This window comes from Rana temporaria, chromosome 1, assembly GCF_905171775.1.
Source record: "Rana temporaria chromosome 1, aRanTem1.1, whole genome shotgun sequence".
Lineage (NCBI taxonomy): Eukaryota > Metazoa > Chordata > Amphibia > Anura > Ranidae > Rana > Rana temporaria.
Window position 1 is genome coordinate 258,117,881 of NC_053489.1, and position 19,848 is coordinate 258,137,728.

The following is a 19,848-nucleotide window of genomic DNA, read 5'->3' on the forward strand; positions in this document are numbered from 1 at the left end:
TGTGCTATGCTCAGTGTCTGTGGTCCCCAGGTCGTTGTAGGAATGGTGTGTGGTCCTCAAGCTGTGCTATGCTCAGTGTCTGTGGTCTCCAGGTAATTGTAGGAATAGTATGTGGTCCTCAAGCTGTGCTATGCTCAGTGTCTGTGGTCCCCAGGTCGTTGTAGGAATGGTGTGTGGTCCTCAAGCTGTGCTATGCTCAGTGTCTGTGGTCTCCAGGTAATTGTAGGAATAGTATGTGGTCCTCAAGCTGTGCTATGCTCAGTGTCTGTGGTCTCCAGGTAATTGTAGGAATAGTATGTGGTCCTCAAGCTGTGCTATGCTCAGTGTCTGTGGTCCCCAGGTCGTTGTAGGAATGGTGTGTGGTCCTCAAGCTGTGCTATGCTCAGTGTCTGTGGTCTCCAGGTAATTGTAGGAATAGTATGTGGTCCTCAAGCTGTGCTATGCTCAGTGTCTGTGGTCTCCAGGTAATTGTAGGAATAGTATGTGGTCCTCAAGCTGTGCTATGCTCAGTGTCTGTGGTCCCCAGGTCGTTGTAGGAATGGTGTGTGGTCCTCAAGCTGTGCTATGCTCAGTGTCTGTGGTCTCCAGGTAATTGTAGGAATAGTATGTGGTCCTCAAGCTGTGCTATGCTCAGTGTCTGTGGTCCCCAGGTCGTTGTAGGAATGGTGTGTGGTCCTCAAGCTGTGCTATGCTCAGTGTCTGTGGTCTCCAGGTAATTGTAGGAATAGTATGTGGTCCTCAAGCTGTGCTATGCTCAGTGTCTGTGGTCTCCAGGTAATTGTAGGAATAGTATGTGGTCCTCAAGCTGTGCTATGCTCAGTGTCTGTGGTCCCCAGGCTGTCCTATGCAGTGAGGAGTGTGTCTCCTGTGCCCACAATAGTATGTGGATCTCAAGCTGTGCTATGCTCAGTGTCTGTGGTCTCCAGGTAGTTGTAGGAATAGTATGTGGTCCTCAAGCTGTGCCATGCTCAGTGTTTGTGATCCCCAGGCTGTTTTATGCAGTGTGGTCCTGAGTGAGGAGTGTGTCTCCTGTGCTCACAATAGTATGTGGTCTCCAGGCTGTGCTATGCTCAGTGTCTGTGGTCCCCAGGCTGTCCTATGCAGTGAGGAGTGTGTCTCCTGTGCCCACAATAGTATGTGGTCCTCAAGCTGTGCTATGCTCGGTGTCTGTGGTCCCCAGGCTGTCCTATGCAGTGAGGAGTGTGTCTCCTGTGCTCACAATAGTATGTGGTCTCCAGGCTGTGCTATGCTCAGTGTCTGTGGTCTCCAGGTAATTGTAGGAATAGTATGTGGTCCTCAAGCTGTGCTATGCTCAGTGTCTGTGGTCCCCAGGCTGTCCTATGCAGTGAGGAGTGTGTCTCCTGTGCCCACAATAGTATGTGGTCCTCAGGCTGTGCTATGCTCAGTGTCCGTGGTCCCCAGGCTGTCCTATGCAGTGAGGAGTGTGTCTCCTGTGCCCACAATAGTATGTGGTCCTCAAGCTGTGCTATGCTCGGTGTCTGTGGTCCCCAGGCTGTCCTATGCAGTGAGGAGTGTGTCTCCTGTGCCCACAATAGTATGTGGTCCTCAAGCTGTGCTATGCTCAGTGTCTGTGGTCTCCAGGTAATTGTAGGAATAGTATGTGGTCCTCAAGCTGTGCTATGCTCAGTGTCTGTGGTCCCCAGGCGGTCCTATGCAGTGAGGAGTGTGTCTCCTGTGCTCACAATAGTATGTGGTCTCCAGGCTGTGCTATGCTCAGTGTCTGTGGTCCCCAGGCTGTCCTATGCAGTGAGGAGTGTGTCTCCTGTGCCCACAATAGTATGTGGTCCTCAAGCTGTGCTATGCTCAGTGTCTGTGGTCTCCAGGTAGTTGTAGGAATAGTATGTGGTCCTCAAGCTGTGCCATGCTCAGTGTTTGTGATCCCCAGGCTGTTTTATGCAGTGTGGTCCTGAGTGAGGAGTGTGTCTCCTGTGCTCACAATAGTATGTGGTCTCCAGGCTGTGCTATGCTCGGTGTCTGTGGTCCCCAGGCTGTCCTATGCAGTGAGGAGTGTGTCTCCTGTGCCCACAATAGTATGTGGTCCTCAAGCTGTGCTATGCTCGGTGTCTGTGGTCCCCAGGCTGTCCTATGCAGTGAGGAGTGTGTCTCCTGTGCCCACAATAGTATGTGGTCCTCAAGCTGTGCTATGCTCGGTGTCTGTGGTCCCCAGGCTGTCCTATGCAGTGAGGAGTGTGTCTCCTGTGCCCACAATAGTATGTGGTCCTCAAGCTGTGCTATGCTCGGTGTCTGTGGTCCCCAGGCTGTCCTATGCAGTGAGGAGTGTGTCTCCTGTGCCCACAATAGTATGTGGTCCTCAAGCTGTGCTATGCTCGGTGTCTGTGATCCCCAGGCTGTCCTATGCAGTGAGGAGTGTGTCTCCTGTGCCCACCTGTGGCGGCAGAGTGTAGTGCAGAGCGGGGCTGTCATAGCCCGGCCTGTCTTTGTCTCCTCCCCGCTCCGCAGCCGTGATCACAGACTGAGTCACACCGAGTAGGGGAGGAGGAGGGAGATTTGCAGCCATTCAATCAGACTGCAGCAGCCATCTTCACTTCCTCTCCTCCTCCCTCCCTCCCTGTGTGGGATCTGAGCGGTGCCGGTGTCAGCTCTCTGCCCGCCTCCCTCCCTGGGCGCTGTGAAGCCGGTGCCGGGCTGTGTGCAGCCATTGGATAGTAGGGCGGGCGGCATTGTGGACGGATCGACCCGGGGAATCTCCAACATCTCATCACCCATCGGGGGGAGCGGTGAGTAGACATTGATCATGGACCTGTCCGGGGGGCATCATCATCACCCCTTCATCAGTGCCAGAGCCGAGGAGCCCTGTGCCAGCACTGATCACTATGGGGGGACATCCCTGCCTGGGATCATCACTTCCCCCACATCACATCATCACTGATCACCGCTATGTACCGATGACAGCCTGGTTCTGCCTGTCACACCGCCTGGGCACATTCACCCACTACTGGGGGGTGAATCATGGAAGACACATCACCCACTACTGGGGGGACGCCATCACACACTACTGGGGGGACAATCATGGGGGACACCATCACCCACTACTGGGGGGGACAATCATAGGGGACATCATCACACACTACTGGGGGGGACAATCATGGGGGACACCATCACCCACTACTGGGGGGGACAATCATGGGGGACACCATCACCCACTACTGGGGGGGGGCAATCATGGAGGACACCATCACCCACTACTGGGGGGGACAATCATAGGGGACATCATCACACACTACTGGGGGGGACAATCATGGGGGACACCATCACCCACTACTGGGGGGGAAAATCATGGGGGACACCATCACCCACTACTGGGGGGGACAATCATGGGGGACACCATCACCCACTACTGGGGGGGGACAATCATGGGGGACACCATCACCCACTACTGGGGGGGGGGGACAATCATGGGGGACACCATCACCCACTACTGGGGGGGGGGACAATCATGGGGGACACCATCACCCACTACTGGGGGGGGGACAATCATGGGGGACACCATCACCCACTACTGGGGGGGACAATCATGGGGGACACCATTACCCACTACTGGGGGGACAATCATGGGGGACACCATCACCCACTACTGGGGGGACACCATCACCCACTACTGGGGGGGACACCATCACCCACTACTGGGGGGACACCATCACCCACTACTGGGGGGACACCATCACCCACTACTGGGGGGGGGGCAATCATGGAGGACACCATCACCCACTACTAGGGGGGGGGACAATCATGGGGGACACCATCACCCACTACTGGGGGGGACAATCATGGGGGACACCATCACCCACTACTGGGGGGGACAATCATGGGGGACACCATCACCCACTACTGGGGGGGACAATCATGGGGGACACCATTACCCACTACTGGGGGGACAATCATGGGGGACACCATCACCCACTACTGGGGGGACACCATCACCCACTACTGGGGGGACACCATCACCCACTACTGGGGGGACACCATCACCCACTACTGGGGGGGGGCAATCATGGAGGACACCATCACCCACTACTGGGGGGGGGGCAATCATGGAGGACACCATCACCCACTACTAGGGGGACAATCATAGGGGGACACCATCACCCACTACTGGGGGGACAATCAGGGGGGACACCATCACCCACTATACTGGGGGACAATAATAATGGAGGACACATGCGCCACTGTAGTGGGGGGACAATAATGGAGAACACATCCCCCACTATAATGGGGGGGGGGGCAATCATGGAGGACATATCTTCCAACTATAGTGGGGGGGGGGGCAATCATGGAGGACATATCTCCCACTATATATAGTGGGGGGACTTCTAAGCCCATCCTGCCTGCTGACATCTCTGGTGGCTGAAGGTGACTGACCATCTATACACCTCCTTATCCATACATCGGACGTCTACTCTACAGCCAGTGTTCTGGGGAGCTCTACACCAGGGATCTCTCTATAGTAAATATGTGTGTAGATGACACCTGGACCTTCCCCAGCTAGGACAGGCCCTGCACACACACCCCACAGTCCACACTGATGGTATGCTGGGAGACCGGGTCCATCATCATTATCTCTATTTATTATTACTATATAGGATTTATAGAGCACATAGTTTGCACAGCGCTTTACAGCATGATGTATACAATACTGATAGCTGAATTCTTTATAAGTTGTTTTTATTGTATATGAATTGTGGGAGCAAACTGATCATAATTATAGTTCTGGTTCATCAAGTTTATTGTTTTAATGAATGAATTAAAGATAATGAAAGATAAACATGCCTGTTGTGTAGTGTAATGCATTGATGACATACAGCTGTAGTCTGTGCAGGGCGGTTCTATGGCCGCTGTCAGATCTGCACAATGTGTAGTGGGCAGGCATAGAGCAGAGAACCATTTCCATACAACAGGTGCTAGACGTATGATGATTGGTGAGTATGGATATGTACAGAGGAACTATACACATTAGGCTGCCTGTTATTATTGTAGGAATGTATGTAGCTCTATCAAAACGTGCCCCTTGATTAGCGCAAGGTAACATAGAAAATAACTGGGCTCATTCACACTATGTCCCTTGATCAGCACAAGGAGACATTGGAAATAACTGGGCTCACTCACACTATGTCCCTTGATCAGCACAAGGAGACATAGAAAATAACTGGGCTCACTCACACTATGTCCCTTGATCAGCACAAGGAGACATTGGAAATAACTGGGCTCATTTACACCTTGTCCCTTGATCAGCACAAGGCGGCATTGGAAATAACTGGGCTCATTCACACCATGTCCCTTGATCAGCACAAGGAGACATTGGAAATAACTGGGCTCATTCACACCATGTCCCTTGATCAGCACAAGGCGACATTGGAAATAACTGGGCTCATTCACACCATGTCCCTTGATCAGCACAAGGCGACATTGGAAATAACGGCTCATTCACACCATGTCCCTTGATCAGCACAAGGAGACATTGGAAATAACTGGGCTCATTCACACCATGTCCCTTGATCAGCACAAGGAGACATTGGAAATAACTGGGCTCATTCACACCATGTCCCTTGATCAGCACAAGGAGACATTGGAAATAACTGGGCTCATTCACACCATGTCCCTTGATCAGCACAAGGAGACATTGGAAATAACTGGGCTCATTCACACCATGTCCCTTGATCAGCACAAGGAGACATTGGAAATAACTGGGCTCATTCACACCATGTCCCTTGATCAGCACAAGGCGACATTGGAAATAACTGGGCTCATTCACACCATGTCCCTTGATCAGCACAAGGAGACATTGGAAATAACTGGGCTCATTCACACCATGTCCCTTGATCAGCACAAGGAGACATTGGAAATAACTGGGCTCATTCACACCATGTCCCTTGATCAGCACAAGGAGACATTGGAAATAACTGGGCTCATTCACACCATGTCCCTTGATCAGCACAAGGAGACATTGGAAATAACTGGGCTCATTCACACCATGTCCCTTGATCAGCACAAGGAGACATTGGAAATAACTGGGCTCATTCACACCATGTCCCTTGATCAGCATAAGGGAACATGAAAAATAACTGGGCTCATGTCCCTTAACCACTTCAGCCCCTGACCATATTGCTGGTCAATGACCAGGCCACTTTTTGTGATTCGGCACTGCGTCGCTTTAACTGACAATTGCGTGGTCGTGCGACGTGGCTCCCAAACAAAATTGGCGTCCTTTTTTCCCCACAAATAGAGCTTTCTTTTGGTGGTATTTGATCACCTCTGCGGTTTTTAGTTTTTGCGCTATGAACAAAAATAGAGCGACAATTTTAAAAAAAAATGAATATTTTTTTGCTATAATAAATATCCCCCAAAAATATATAATCAATTTTTTTTCCTCAGTTTAGGCCGATACGTATTCTTCTACCTATTTTTTTGTAAAAAAAAATCGCAATAAGCGTTTATTGATTGGTTTGCGCAAAAGTTATATCGTTTACAAAATAGGGGATAGTTTTATTTTTATTAATATATTTTTTTTACTAGTAATGGCGGCGATCAGCGATTTTTATCGGTACTGCGACACTTTGGACACTTTTGACACATATTTGGGACCATTGGCATTTTTATAGCGATCAGTGCAAAAAAAATGCATTGATTACTATAAAAATGCCACTGGCAGGGGAGGGGTTAACACTAGGGGGCGAGGAAGGGGTTAATCATGTTCCCTGGGTGTGTTCGAACTGAAGAGGGGGTGGGACTGACATGGGGAAATGACAAATCGCTGTTCATACATTGTATGAACAGGCGATAGGTCATTTCTCCCCCTGACAGGACCAGGAGCTGTGTGTTTACGGGGGGGCGCCCCTATTTGCTGAACGGCGAGATGACGTATAGCTACGTGATCTCGCCCAGCCGTGCCAACCTGCCGCCGTATAACTGCGGCTGGTTGCCAAGTAGTTAAATGATCGAGACAGAAAATCAACTAAAAATACAGAAAAAACACATGGTGCAAATGAAGTTGCGGTTCAGTGAGTATTTGATCCCCAAGCAAAACATGACTTAGTACTTGGAGGAGAAAACCCTTGTTGGCAATCAGAGGTAAGACATTTCTTGTAGTTGGTTACCAGGTTTGGTCCATTCTTCTTTACAGATCTTCTCTAAATCCTTAAAGCAGAGCTCCACCCTAAACTGGAACTCCCGCTGATCGGAACCCTCCCCCCCTCCGGTGTCACATTTGACACCTTTCAGGGGGAGGGGGTGCAGATACCTGCACCCACTTTTTGGCTACACAGTTTTGGGTAAACTGCAGGCATGACGTCAGCTTACCACCCCCCCTTTTGGGTTCTGGGAACACTCGGCTCCCAGTACACAGCGGGAGCCAATCGGCAGGCGTAGCGCGACTCACGCATGCGCTGTAGGGAATCGGGCAGTGAAGCCGGAGCGCTTCACTTCCTGGTTCCCTCACCGAGGATGGCGGGGGGGGGGGGGGGCAGCAGAGTGACAAGCGATCGCTCATCCTCTGCTGCAGGCGGCGCTGGACTCCAGGACAGGTAAGTGTCCTAATATTAAAAGTCAGCAGCTGCAGTATTTGTAGCTGCTGGCTTTTAATATTTTTTTTTCAGCGGACATCCGCTTTAAAGGGTTACTAAAGGAAATTTTTCTTTAAAATAACAAACATCTTATACTTGCCTCCACTGTGCACTTCGTTTTGCACAGAGTGGCCCCGATCCATGTCTTCTGGGGTCCCTCGGCGGCTGTCTCGGCTCCTCCCCGCAAGAACTCATCACAGTCATGCGAGAGAGCTCGCATGGGGATGAGTCCTTGTGGGCGCGCTCCCGTGATGCAGCGAGCGGCCATAGCCGCTCACTGTATCACTCGGCCCCGCCCCTCGGCGTGCTGTGTCACTGGATGTGATTGACAGCAGCGTCAGCCAATGGCTGCGCTGCTTTCAATCCATCCGCTCTAGCCAATCAGCGGCCAGGCTGAGCGGCGAAGAGCGCGGGACTTTCGACGGGTCAGGTAAGGTCAGGGGGGGAGGGGCGGCGGCATCATCAGATTAATGCATAGATTGCATTAAGGCAGGGTTTCTCAATTCCAGTCCTCAAGGTACACCAACAGGCCATGTTTTCAGGATTTCCCTCAGATGAAACGGCTGTGGTAATTACTAAGGCAGTGAAACTGATCAAACCATCTGTGCAAAATAATGGAAAGCCTGAAAACATGACCTGTTGGTGTGCCTTGAGGACTGGAGTTGAGAAACACTGCATTAAGGTGACATTTTCTTTCCTTTACAACTCCTTTAAGGTTTCTTGGCTGTTGCTTGGCAATTCGAAGTTTCAGCTCTCTCCATACATCTGTGATGTATGCAGATGCTTATATTGTTAAAACGGTCACTGAAAGCTCATTCACATGGGTGGTAAAAGCAGGTGGTTGAGCTGCTCAGGACTGTACATGTGCCGTGATCAGGATATTTTGCTTCACAGCCACAGCAAAAATGTAAACGGCATATTGCATTGGGAAGGCGGTACCGCTGCTCAATACAACCTATTCAAATGGATGGGGCCACTCCACAACTGCCCTGCAACTACATACAATGCACACGGGTACGGCTTAGTGAGTCATTAACAGTAGACATCACCTCTCCGCCTGTCAAATGCCCTTTTGAAAAGTAATCCACAGTAGATTACTTTTCAGAGGGGTAACAATAATGCATTCACATGTGAATGAGCCCTTAATTTTTAAGGGCATTTAGAGGGTTTACCCATAAAGTAGGATTCTGATGGTAGACCTAGTCTTTCACCTATGAAGAAGTGTAGAGGGTGTTAGTTTTTTTTTTTCCATTTTTGATCAGTAGCCAATTAATGGAATTAGTTGATTAGTCCTATGGAAATAATAAAGCCCACCTTCAGCCAAAAACTGTTTCTTGTCCTAAAGGGCTCATTTGCACTAGCAGTCTGGGAGCAGTAAAATCCTGCTGTTAAGCTGCACTTTTATCTGCCTCTAAACCGCTATCCCCTTTAGCTGCAGCGGCCGGGGTGTACACAAGCCACGGCAAGAATTATATCCCCTCTTTCCTTTGCCAGGATATTGCCAGCCTACGTGACCTCTTCAAGTGACTGGGGACGCTCTGCAATGCATGTTGTTCAGTATGCTAGTATAGCAGGGCTTGACAAATTTGCTTTGAATCTAGGAGCCAGCTAAAAAATGTAGGCGCCAGGTTTGGTGACGTCACTAGGGTTGGTATCACCCCCCCCCCCTCCACCAACTATGGTCCCTCTCTCAGTATAGACCCCCTTCGCGCAGTATAGATCCCCTCACTAAGTACAGACACCATCATTGCAGACCCCCAGCTATCAGTGTAGACCCCCCTCCATCAGTGCAGCCCCCCATCATTGTAGACCCCCCTCCATCAGTGTACACCTTCCTCAGTGCAGATCCCCCCTCATCAATGTAGACCTCCCCACAGTGCACCCGCCCTCAGTGCAGGACCCCCATCAGTGTGCCCCCCATCAATGTAGACCCCCCTCTCAGTGCAGCCCCCCCCTCTCCATCAGTGTAGGCCCCCCACAGTGCAGACCCCACTCAGTGCACCCCCCCCTCAGTGCAGACCCCCCTCTTACCTCCCATAGCACCCCCCAGCACATGTCTATTTGGAATACATTAAAACATTTACAGACCTCAGAAGAGCGCGGGATGGAGCAGGAAGAGAGCGGCAGACACGGCGGGAGGAACGAGTGGCCAGCAGAGTGAAGTCCAGCTGGGGATCCTCGGCGGTCTGTCATCCCCACTGCTGCTGTCGCCCTGCCCCAAGGTATTGCGGGAAGCGACTCAAGAACATCCGGGACCCGGATTCGGTGAATAGGCACAGCGGAGTCTGTCCCTCAGACCCCCTCCTCCTCCGTAAACAGAGAGGAGAGGGAGGGGGCTTTGGTCCGCTCCGCTGTGTGCTGTGTAGGGGCGAGGACTGTGCGACGAGTGGTGTTAGCTAGCAGTGCCGCTGCGGCGCTGCCCACAGGTGTCACCTGGTGCTGCCCACACCCAACTCCCGGCAACGGCACTGACCCTCTTGTCCCGTACTCATCCCCTCTCAGACAGTCAGAGGAGCAGGGCGCTCTGGCGCTGGGAAACCACCGAATCCGGGTCCCGGATGTTCTTGAGTCGCTTCCCGCAATACTTTGGCGCAGGGCGACAGCAGCAGTGGGGATGACAGACCGCCGAGGATCCCCAGCTGGACTTTACTCTGCTGGCCACTCGTTCCTCCCGCAGTTTCAGCCGCTGCTGTGCAGCTTTCTTCCTGCTCCATCCCCGCTTCCACCGCTGATCATGTTCACGGCCAAGACCCCGCAACCCGTCCTGTAGCAGAGGCACCTGTCACTGATCAAAGCCCAGGCGCCAGGGTGAAATTTCTAGTCGCAATGGCGACCTGGCGCCTGGGATTTGTCGAGCCCTGTTATAGGGTTCTAGGGGTCAAAGCAGGCAATGAGGAGGAGATACAGCACCTCCTCACCACACGTCAAATGCACTCTGAAGAGCAATCCCAGTGCAGATAGATCACTCTCCGGAGTCCAAAGTTATTGTGAATGAGCCTTTAGTAAAGAGAAATCAGATGGCAGCAGAAACAGCAATACGGCCTTGAAACAGGTTATAACTTTTTCTCACTCTACTGGAATATGTTTTTCTTTTTTTATTGCTGCCTGTGCCCTTTGCCTCCTGTTCTGTCTATTACCTGTCCAATAGATGGCAAGTATGACAGTTCTAATGTTGACAGCAGTGCTAATTCTTCAATGCTCTATTCAAAAACTTTACAAAAAAAAGTAAAACTAAACCTGAAAAGTAAAAATAAAAAGTTAGATATTTATGGTGGAAGAGACTCTGTATGTCTATTAGGCCAACAAAATCTTTCCCTCTAGGAACAGTAAAAAGGTGATAGGGGAGGGATCTCCAGCTGATTGACAGCCTCAGCTCTGTTCCCGTGTGCTGTGTGTCACTTCCATCCAATCAGCTGAAAGATCACTGGACAAACCGATTGTGTGTGGGCCCCATCGGTTTGTTTTCCATCAGTTAAAAAAAATTAGAACATGTTTTTAATTTTTCCTATGGATAAAAAAAACGTTCGTCTGTGTGGAAGTCCGTCGGTCAAAAATCCACGCATGCTCAGAATCAAGTTGACGCATGCTCGGAAGCATTGAACTTCATTTTTCTCAGCACGTCTTAGTGTTTTACGTCACCGGGTTTGGACACAGTGGTATTTTTGACCGATGGTGTGTAGGCAAGACTGATGAAAGTCAGCTTCATCGGATATCCGACGAAAAAATCCATTGGATTAGATTCCATCAGATATCCGATCGTGTGTACAGGGTTTGAGTGAATTTCATCTTCTAGCTGATTTTTATCTTGGTGTTTGTGTGCCTTATTATTTTACTACTGAAGCACCAACATATTATGTGGCGTTGTACAGATGGCAGTTACAGTACAGGAAAATCCTCTGACAGATGACATGTAGAGAAGGGTGGGGAGTAGTACTATTCGGAAACAAGGGTGTGATCCAGGCAGCACAGGTGCATGCTCAGGAAGGGGCTCACCATATTGCTTTTCTAAGACACACTTTGAAGACGCTGGAAATCTGATCTAGCGCTAAGCTATGTGGGAAATTGGAAATTATTGTGCACTTGCGAGATTTGCTGTTAATTTTCAACCAATATCCTTTTTTTATTACTTCATTTAGATTCTGGCATTACTGATACTGTGGTGTGATTGTGTTCTCTCTCTCTCTTTCTTTTTTTGTATTCTTACAATACGAGTCTTCTGTTGATGATGTGATTTCACAAGACGTTCGGTTGCATACAAAAATGTGAATATTCTCCAATAAACACTCACATTTTTTAAACTCTGGTGAAAAAAAAAAGGCCCTTGCAGTGCTTCATCGGTCATTCATCGTTGCATGCCGGACGAAGGGGTTCTCTATGGCTCCGAATCGGCGCATTTTGTTGTAACTATGTAGTCGCTGATTAAAGTTTTGGAGATCCTGGTGTGCTGATGACATTACTCTCTGTCTATTCCTCCCACTGACGCCCCTGAGGGGGCCACTATTCCCCCCCCTCCCACTGACGCCCCTGAGGGGGCCACTATTCCCCCCCCCCTCCCACTGACGCCCCTGACGGAGCCACTATTCCCCCCCCCCTCCCACTGACGCCCCTGACGGGGCCACTATTCCCCCCCCCTCCCACTGACGCCCCTGACGGAGCCACTATTCCCCCCCACTGACGCCCCTGACGGAGCCACTATTCCCCCCCCCCACTGACGCCCCTGACGGAGCCACTATTCCCCCCCTCCCACTGACGCCCCTGGCGGAGCCACTATTCCCCCCCCCCCCCTCCCACTGACACCCCTGACGGAGCCACTATTCCCCCCCCCCCCCCCTCCCACTGACGCCCCTGACGGAGCCACTATTCCCCCCCCCCCTCCCACTGACGCCCCTGACGGCAGCCACTATCCCCCCCCCCCCCCCCCCCACTGACGGAGCCACTATTCCCCCCCCCCCCCACTGACGCCCCTGACGGGAGCCACTATCCCCCCCCCCACTGATGGAGCCACTATTCACCCCCCCCACACTGATGCCCCTGACGGAGCCACTATTTCCCCACTGATGCCCCTGACGGAGCCACTATTTCCCCCCCACTGACGCCCCTGACGGGGGGGCCACTAATTCCCCCCCCCCCAATGACGGAGCCACTATTTCCCCCCCCCCCACACTGATTCCCCTGACGGAGCCACTATTCCCCCCCCCCCACTGACACCCCTGACGGGGGCCACTATTCCAACTGACGCCCCTGACTGAGTCACTATTCCCCCCCCCCCCCCCCCTCACTGACGCCCCTGACGGAGCCGCTATTCCCCTCCCACTGACGCCCCTGACGGAGCTGCTATTCCCCTCCCACTGACGCCCCTGACGGAGCCGCTATTCCCCTCCCACTGTCGCCCCTGACGGAGCCGCTATTCCCCTCCCACTGTCGCCCCTGACGGAGCCGCTATTCCCCTCCCACTGTCGCCCCTGACGGAGCCGCTATTCCCCTCCCACTGTCGCCCCTGACGGAGCCGCTATTCCCCTCCCACTGACGCCCCTGACGGAGCCGCTATTCCCCTCCCACTGACGCCCCTGACGGAGCCGCTATTCCCCTCCCACTGACGCCCCTGACGGAGCCGCTATTCCCCTCCCACTGACGCCCCTGACGGAGCCGCTATTCCCTTCCTCACTGACGCCCCTGACGGAGCCGCTATTCCCTTCCTCACTGACGCCCCTGACGGAGCCGCTATTCCCCTCCCACTGACGCCCCTGACGGAGCCGCTATTCCCCTCCCACTGACGCCCCTGACGGAGCCGCTATTCCCCTCCCACTGTCGCCCCTGACGGAGCCGCTATTCCCCTCCCACTGTCGCCCCTGACGGAGCCGCTATTCCCCTCCCACTGACGCCCCTGACGGAGCCGCTATTCCCCTCCCACTGACGCCCCTGACGGAGCCGCTATTCCCCTCCCACTGACGCCCCTGACGGAGCCGCTATTCCCCTCCCACTGACGCCCCTGACGGAGCCGCTATTCCCCCCCCACTGACGCCCCTGACGGAGCCGCTATTCCCCTCCCACTGACGCCCCTGACGGAGCCGCTATTCCCTTCCTCACTGACGCCCCTGACGGAGCCGCTATTCCCTTCCTCACTGACGCCCCTGACGGAGCCGCTATTCCCTTCCTCACTGACGCCCCTGACGGAGCCGCTATTCCCTTCCTCACTGACGCCCCTGACGGAGCCGCTATTCCCTTCCTCACTGACGCCCCTGACGGAGCCGCTATTCCCTTCCTCACTGACGCCCCTGACGGAGCCGCTATTCCCTTCCTCACTGACGCCCCTGACGGAGCCGCTATTCCCTTCCTCACTGACGCCCCTGACGGAGCCGCTATTCCCTTCCTCACTGACGCCCCTGACGGAGCCGCTATTCCCTTCCTCACTGACGCCCCTGACGGAGCCGCTATTCCCTTCCTCACTGACGCCCCTGACGGAGCCGCTATTCCCTTCCTCACTGACGCCCCTGACGGAGCCGCTATTCCCTTCCTCACTGACGCCCCTGACGGAGCCGCTATTCCCTTCCTCACTGACGCCCCTGACGGAGCCGCTATTCCCTTCCTCACTGACGCCCCTGACGGAGCCGCTATTCCCTTCCTCACTGACGCCCCTGACGGAGCCGCTATTCCCTTCCTCACTGACGCCCCTGACGGAGCCGCTATTCCCTTCCTCACTGACGCCCCTGACGGAGCCGCTATTCCCTTCCTCACTGACGCCCCTGACGGAGCCGCTATTCCCTTCCTCACTGACGCCCCTGACGGAGCCGCTATTCCCTTCCTCACTGACGCCCCTGACGGAGCCACTATTCCCTTCCTCACTGACGCCCCTGACGGAGCCACTATTCCCTTCCTCACTGACGCCCCTGACGGAGCCACTATTCCCTTCCTCACTGACGCCCCTGACGGAGCCACTATTCCCTTCCTCACTGACGCCCCTGACGGGGCCACTATTCCCTTCCTCACTGACGCCCCTGACGGGGCCACTATTCCCCCCCACGGGCTCCGCTGATGGGGCACTGTTACTGAAGCCCACTAAAGTTTTGCTCCCCTAAAGCAGGGATATGCAATTAGCGGACCTCCAGCTGTTGCAAAACTACAAGTCCCACCATGCCTCTTGGTCTGAGTGTCATGCTTGTGGCTGTCAGAGTCTTGCTATGCCTCATGGGATTTGTAGTTCTGCAACAGCTGGAGGTCCGCTAATTGCATATCCCTGCCCTAAAGGATAATAAACTGTCCCTTTTTGTTTAAAAAAAAATATGGAGACCCCTGTCCTAGAGAGTTGAGAGAGTGGCTGTATTATTTAGGCTGCTTTCACACTGATGCATTTTTACTGTGCTAAATACGCTAGAAAAATGCAATCTCCTTAAATTTTATGGGACTCTTCACATCACTGCGCTGCAGGTATGCTCTGGCATTCTCTTTCTTTCCCTGAAACTCAGGACTGTGGGCGGAGCCTCACTGTCATCGTACACACTGCTGGGCTATTATTGTGCTGTATTGTATGTGGTTGGGGTGAGCATGTGACTGCATGCAGGGGGGTCCTGCTGCAGAAAGGTAAACAGATCGATGGAGCCTGCTGGAGCAATCCAGCCTCTTTTGCAACCCCCTAGACTTAATGAGCATTTAACCCTTGCAGCGTGGGGGTTTTGCGTAACAAATTACCACTAATTGGGTGTATGCCACTTGCAGTGACATTGTAACTTATTTACATTTTGTGTTCGGCTATATTTCTAGCCTGCTGCAACATACAGGGAAACCCCAGTGTCATTCAACTGCCATCCTCTCCCCCCATCCATTTACAGAACCTGTTTTCTGTGAACTCTTTACAAAATGCATGTTCTGTGAATGGACGAGCGGAGAGGATGGTGGATAAATGACTCTGTGTGCTCCTGTATCTGGCTGATTGAAAATAGAAATAATATCGATATTGAAATGTTTCTGCAAATTGCGTATACCTAATTAACTTGTACTACACCGCACATTGTAATAAAACCATTTTAGCCTAGAGTTCTTATTTCAGTAATGTACTGTTGTGCTCATAAGTTTACATACCCTGGCACGAACTGCACATTTTGAGATCTCCCCAGAGTGGCTCAATGATATTGAGGTCAGGAGACTGAGATGGACACTCCAGAACCTTCACTTTTTTCTGCTATAGCCAATGACAGGTCACCTTGGCCTTGTGTTTTGGATCATTGTCATGTGGGAATGTCCAAGTACATCCCATGCGCAGCTTCCTGTCTGATGAATGCAAATGTTCCTCCAGAATTTTTTGATAACATACTGCATTCATCTTGCCATCAATTTTGATCAAATTTCCTGTAACTTTGTAGCTCACACATCCCCAAAACATCAGCGATCCACCTCCGTGTTTCACAGTGGGAATGGTGTACCTTTCATTGTAGGCCTTGTGGACTCTCCAAATTAAGTGTTTATGGTTGTGGCCAAAAAGAAAAATTTTGGTCTCATCACTCCAAATGACTTTGTGTCAGAAGGTTTGAGGCTTGTCTCTGTGCTGTTTGGCGATATTTTGTGGCATTTGCGTAGTAATGGCTTTCTTCTGATGACTCCACCATGCAGCCCATCTTTCTTCAAGTGCCTCCTTATTGTGCATCTTGAAACACCACATGTTTTCAGAGAGTCCTGTATTTCACCTGAAGTTATTTGTGGGGTTTTCTTTGCATCCCAAACAATTCTCCTGGCAGTTGTGGCTGAAATTTTAGTTGGTCTACCTGACCGTGGTTTGGTTTCAACAGAACCCCTAATTTTCTGCTTCTTGATTAGAGTTTGAACACTGCTGATTGGCATTCTCAATTACTTGGATATCTTTTTATATCCCTTTCCTGTTTTATACAGTTCAACTAGCTTTTCCTGCAGATCCTTTGACAATTCTTTTGCTTTCCCCATGACTCAGAATCCAGAAACGTCAGTGCAACACTGGATGAAAGATGCAAGGGGCTGTCAGGAGTCCAGAAACTCATTGACCTTTTATATACACACACTAATTACAAACGGATCACAGGTGAGGATGGTTAACTTTTTAATAGCCATTCAAACCCCTTTGTGTCAACTTGTGTGCATGTTATCAGGCCAAAATTACCAGGGTATGTAAACTTTTGATCAGGCTCATTTGGGCAGTTTCTGTTGTAATTATGATTTAAAAAGAGCAAACACAGTCGATTGATAATGAATGGTTTCAGCCAAACACTAACCATGAGCGAAAGAAAAGTTTTTGTGTTATCATTCATATTCTCTGTAAAATGGCCAAGAAATCACAAATTTTGCCAGGGTATGTAAACTTATGAGCACAACTGTATATAAACATGGCGGAGGACAGTTGTGTCTTGTCATTGGTAATAGAAAGGTTGGCATTTCCTTTTGCTGAAGGAGGTTGTCTCCGTGTCTTAATTTGTTTATTAGTGTGTAATTCCTCGGAATGTAGGAAATACGTGCATCATGTGATGCTGGAAATCTACATTATGATTGGTGGGATGGTTAAAGGGTCCTTTATTGAACACGCAGTCTTTAAGTGATTGTATGTGGTACACATAGGAATCCTTCTGTTGCTATTTAGTGGGAAGCCCGGAATGGCTGTTTGACGGGAATGGGAAGAGCCACGGCCACCCTCCTTTCAGTCATACATTTCACAAGCTATTATGCAAATGGGAATCACATTGGGTGACTTTGAGAACGATGGTAAAAATTGATTTTATACTTGTTACTGTACAGGAAGACCAAAAGGCTGGATTTACTTATAGGACATGCACACTGGCATCACAAGTGTGTTATCGGAGAAAATAGCTTTCCGTACGTGCATCAAAATGTATTTATATCTAAAAAAAAACATAAAATGTTAATTTACCCTACAAAGTTTCGTCTTCCCTTTTTTTTGGCTGACCTTATACGGCTAGCGGCTAGATAGCTCTGCTGGCACCACCCGGCTCTTTCAATTTTCTATTTAAATGTTTATTTTTGGCTGAATCGTGATTACCGTATATACTCGAGTATAAGCCGAGTTTTTCCAGCACATTTTTTTTGTGTTGAAAATGCCCCCCTCGGCTTATACTCAAGTCGCCTTTTTGCGCCTGACTTTAGGGACCCGATAACGGCCGGCCGTAGGTCCCCTGGACCCCAAACTTGTAGCCCCCCTCTTCCTCTACAAACGTGCAAAGTTTTTTGTCCTGTGGGACCTACGGCCCGGGGAGCACCGTGTTTTTTTTTTTTTCCCTCAAAGCCGGGCACCCTTTCCATAGACTCTAATGTTAAATGGTCATTTCTCCGGTGACTTTGGGGACCCAGTACTGGCTGGCCGTAGGTCCCCTGGACCCCAAACTCGTAGCCACACTCTTCCTCTACAAGTGTGCAAAGTTTGTTGGCCCGGGAGCACCTTCTTCTTTTTCCTCAACGCTGGGCACCCCTTCCATAGATTCTTATGTTAAACCTCAGGCTAGTCATGGGCACAGTGAGGCATGGACAAAGTGAGGCATGCAGATGGACACCCTAGGCCAGTGATGGCGAACCCGTGGCGCGCGTGCCGCTGCCGGCACGCCGAGCCCTCTCTGTGGGCACGCCATTAATGAGGAAAGCACACAGTGAAAAATCAAATCGTCCACACCGCAACGCAAACTACATCTCCCATAGTTCTGTGGGCTATCGGTGATGTGCCCGAGTGGGAGTGACAAACAATAAGCGCCCGGGGTGACGTGCGCACGCTAATCGAATCATAGAAGCCGTGTCATCCACACCGCACCCACCAATCATTTTTGGTCCTTTGGGGTTAATTAAGAGGGATGATCAGTCCCATTCCTCTGTACAGAGACGCTGGCAGGTTTAATTCTGTGTTGGCACTTTGAAAGTAATGAGTTGGTTTTGCGTCGCGGTTTGGGCTTTTGGGCTCAAACAGGTTCGCCATCACTGCCCTAGGCTTATACTCGAGTCAATAAGTTTTCCCAGTTTTTTTGTGGTAAAATTAGGGGCCTTGGCTTATATTCGGGTCAGCTTATACTCGAGTATATACGGTATATTCTATCGGATGCAGTCACTGTTCAGGTATTCAAATAGTTGTGGCTGTCAGAATACAAGGGGATTCCTCCATCTGTACCATTTTTAGTGGGAATAAAAGACTTGATTGATTTCTCTTGTTCGCCCTGTAGGGCTCAGCTTGAAATCTTAATGTGTATGGCTGGTTTTCTGTTTTCTAAACCTGGAGATCCTGCCAGTAATAGGCTTAGCACAGCTTCCTGTCCTATGCTAAGCCTAACAGTGGTCTGCAAACGACTCCCTAAGTAGGAGCAGCAATGTCATCCTATGATGAGCACTCCAACTGTAGACTACAAGCTGATGCACCAATGTAGTGTGCCAGCATCAGCTTGCTAGCTCACATTGAGGTGTGCCAATTTACTATAGATTATGGTTGCATCGATACAACTAAGACCGAGTACAAGTTTTTTCAAGTACGTGCCAATGCCGATTACCGCTACTTTTTATTTAATGTTATGTGACAGTAGCACTGTAGGAACTGATGAGGTGGACACAGGTTCCCCAGTCCCTTTCTCAGCAGCCTCAGTTGCACTAAAGATGAATGGACCGGAGACAGAGGCTCCTGTCCATTCATAAACCAAAGTACACTGTGTACTGAGTACACACAGTTTGCGATGTTTATGATGCTCAGTTATGAATGGACAGTCAGTGATCACTGACTCTGTGCATTCGGAAAAGGAAGGAGCTGGTAAATGACAGATTTACCGGCTCCTTCCTCCACTCTTCATCCTGACAGATCTGGGACACGGATGGGGGGGGGAAGCGGAGGAGGACGCGGAGGAGGAAACGGAGGGGGAGTGGCAGCGGAGGAAGACCTTGGGAGCATGGAGGCGGACATGGAGATGACATAGGGGACAGTCATGGGTGATCAGTGCGGCGGTGGGAGCCGTAACAAGCACCGATCTCCCTGTATAGATTTCAATAAAGCAGCTGAATACTGGGGCAAAGAGAAGAGGAGAAGCAACTGTCGGCTGCTTTATTGAAAGGTATGAAGAAAGAGGATGGATAGCCGCACTCCAATGACCAAGACACAGCAAGTACATCACTTCACAAGGTGCAACAAAGGAACAGGTGAATAGCCGACGCGTTTCGCACTAAGCTAGTGCTTAATCATGGCACTAGCTTAGTGCGAAACGCGTCGGCTATTCACCTGTTCCTTTGTTGCACCTTGTAAAGTGATGTACTT

The 19,848-nt window shown here is 51.0% G+C and overlaps 1 protein-coding gene across 1 annotated transcript in view; it reads left to right on the forward strand.

The window, feature by feature from the left end:
• Positions 1-2,484: 2,484 nt before the first annotated feature.
• Positions 2,485-19,848, forward strand: part of CDC42SE2 (CDC42 small effector 2) — a 170,059-nt gene continuing 152,695 nt past the window's right edge. Inside the window, exon 1 of the mRNA XM_040354786.1 lies at positions 2,485-2,759. The gene's annotated coding sequence lies outside the window, so the exon portion shown is untranslated. The remainder of the gene's footprint in view (positions 2,760-19,848) is intronic.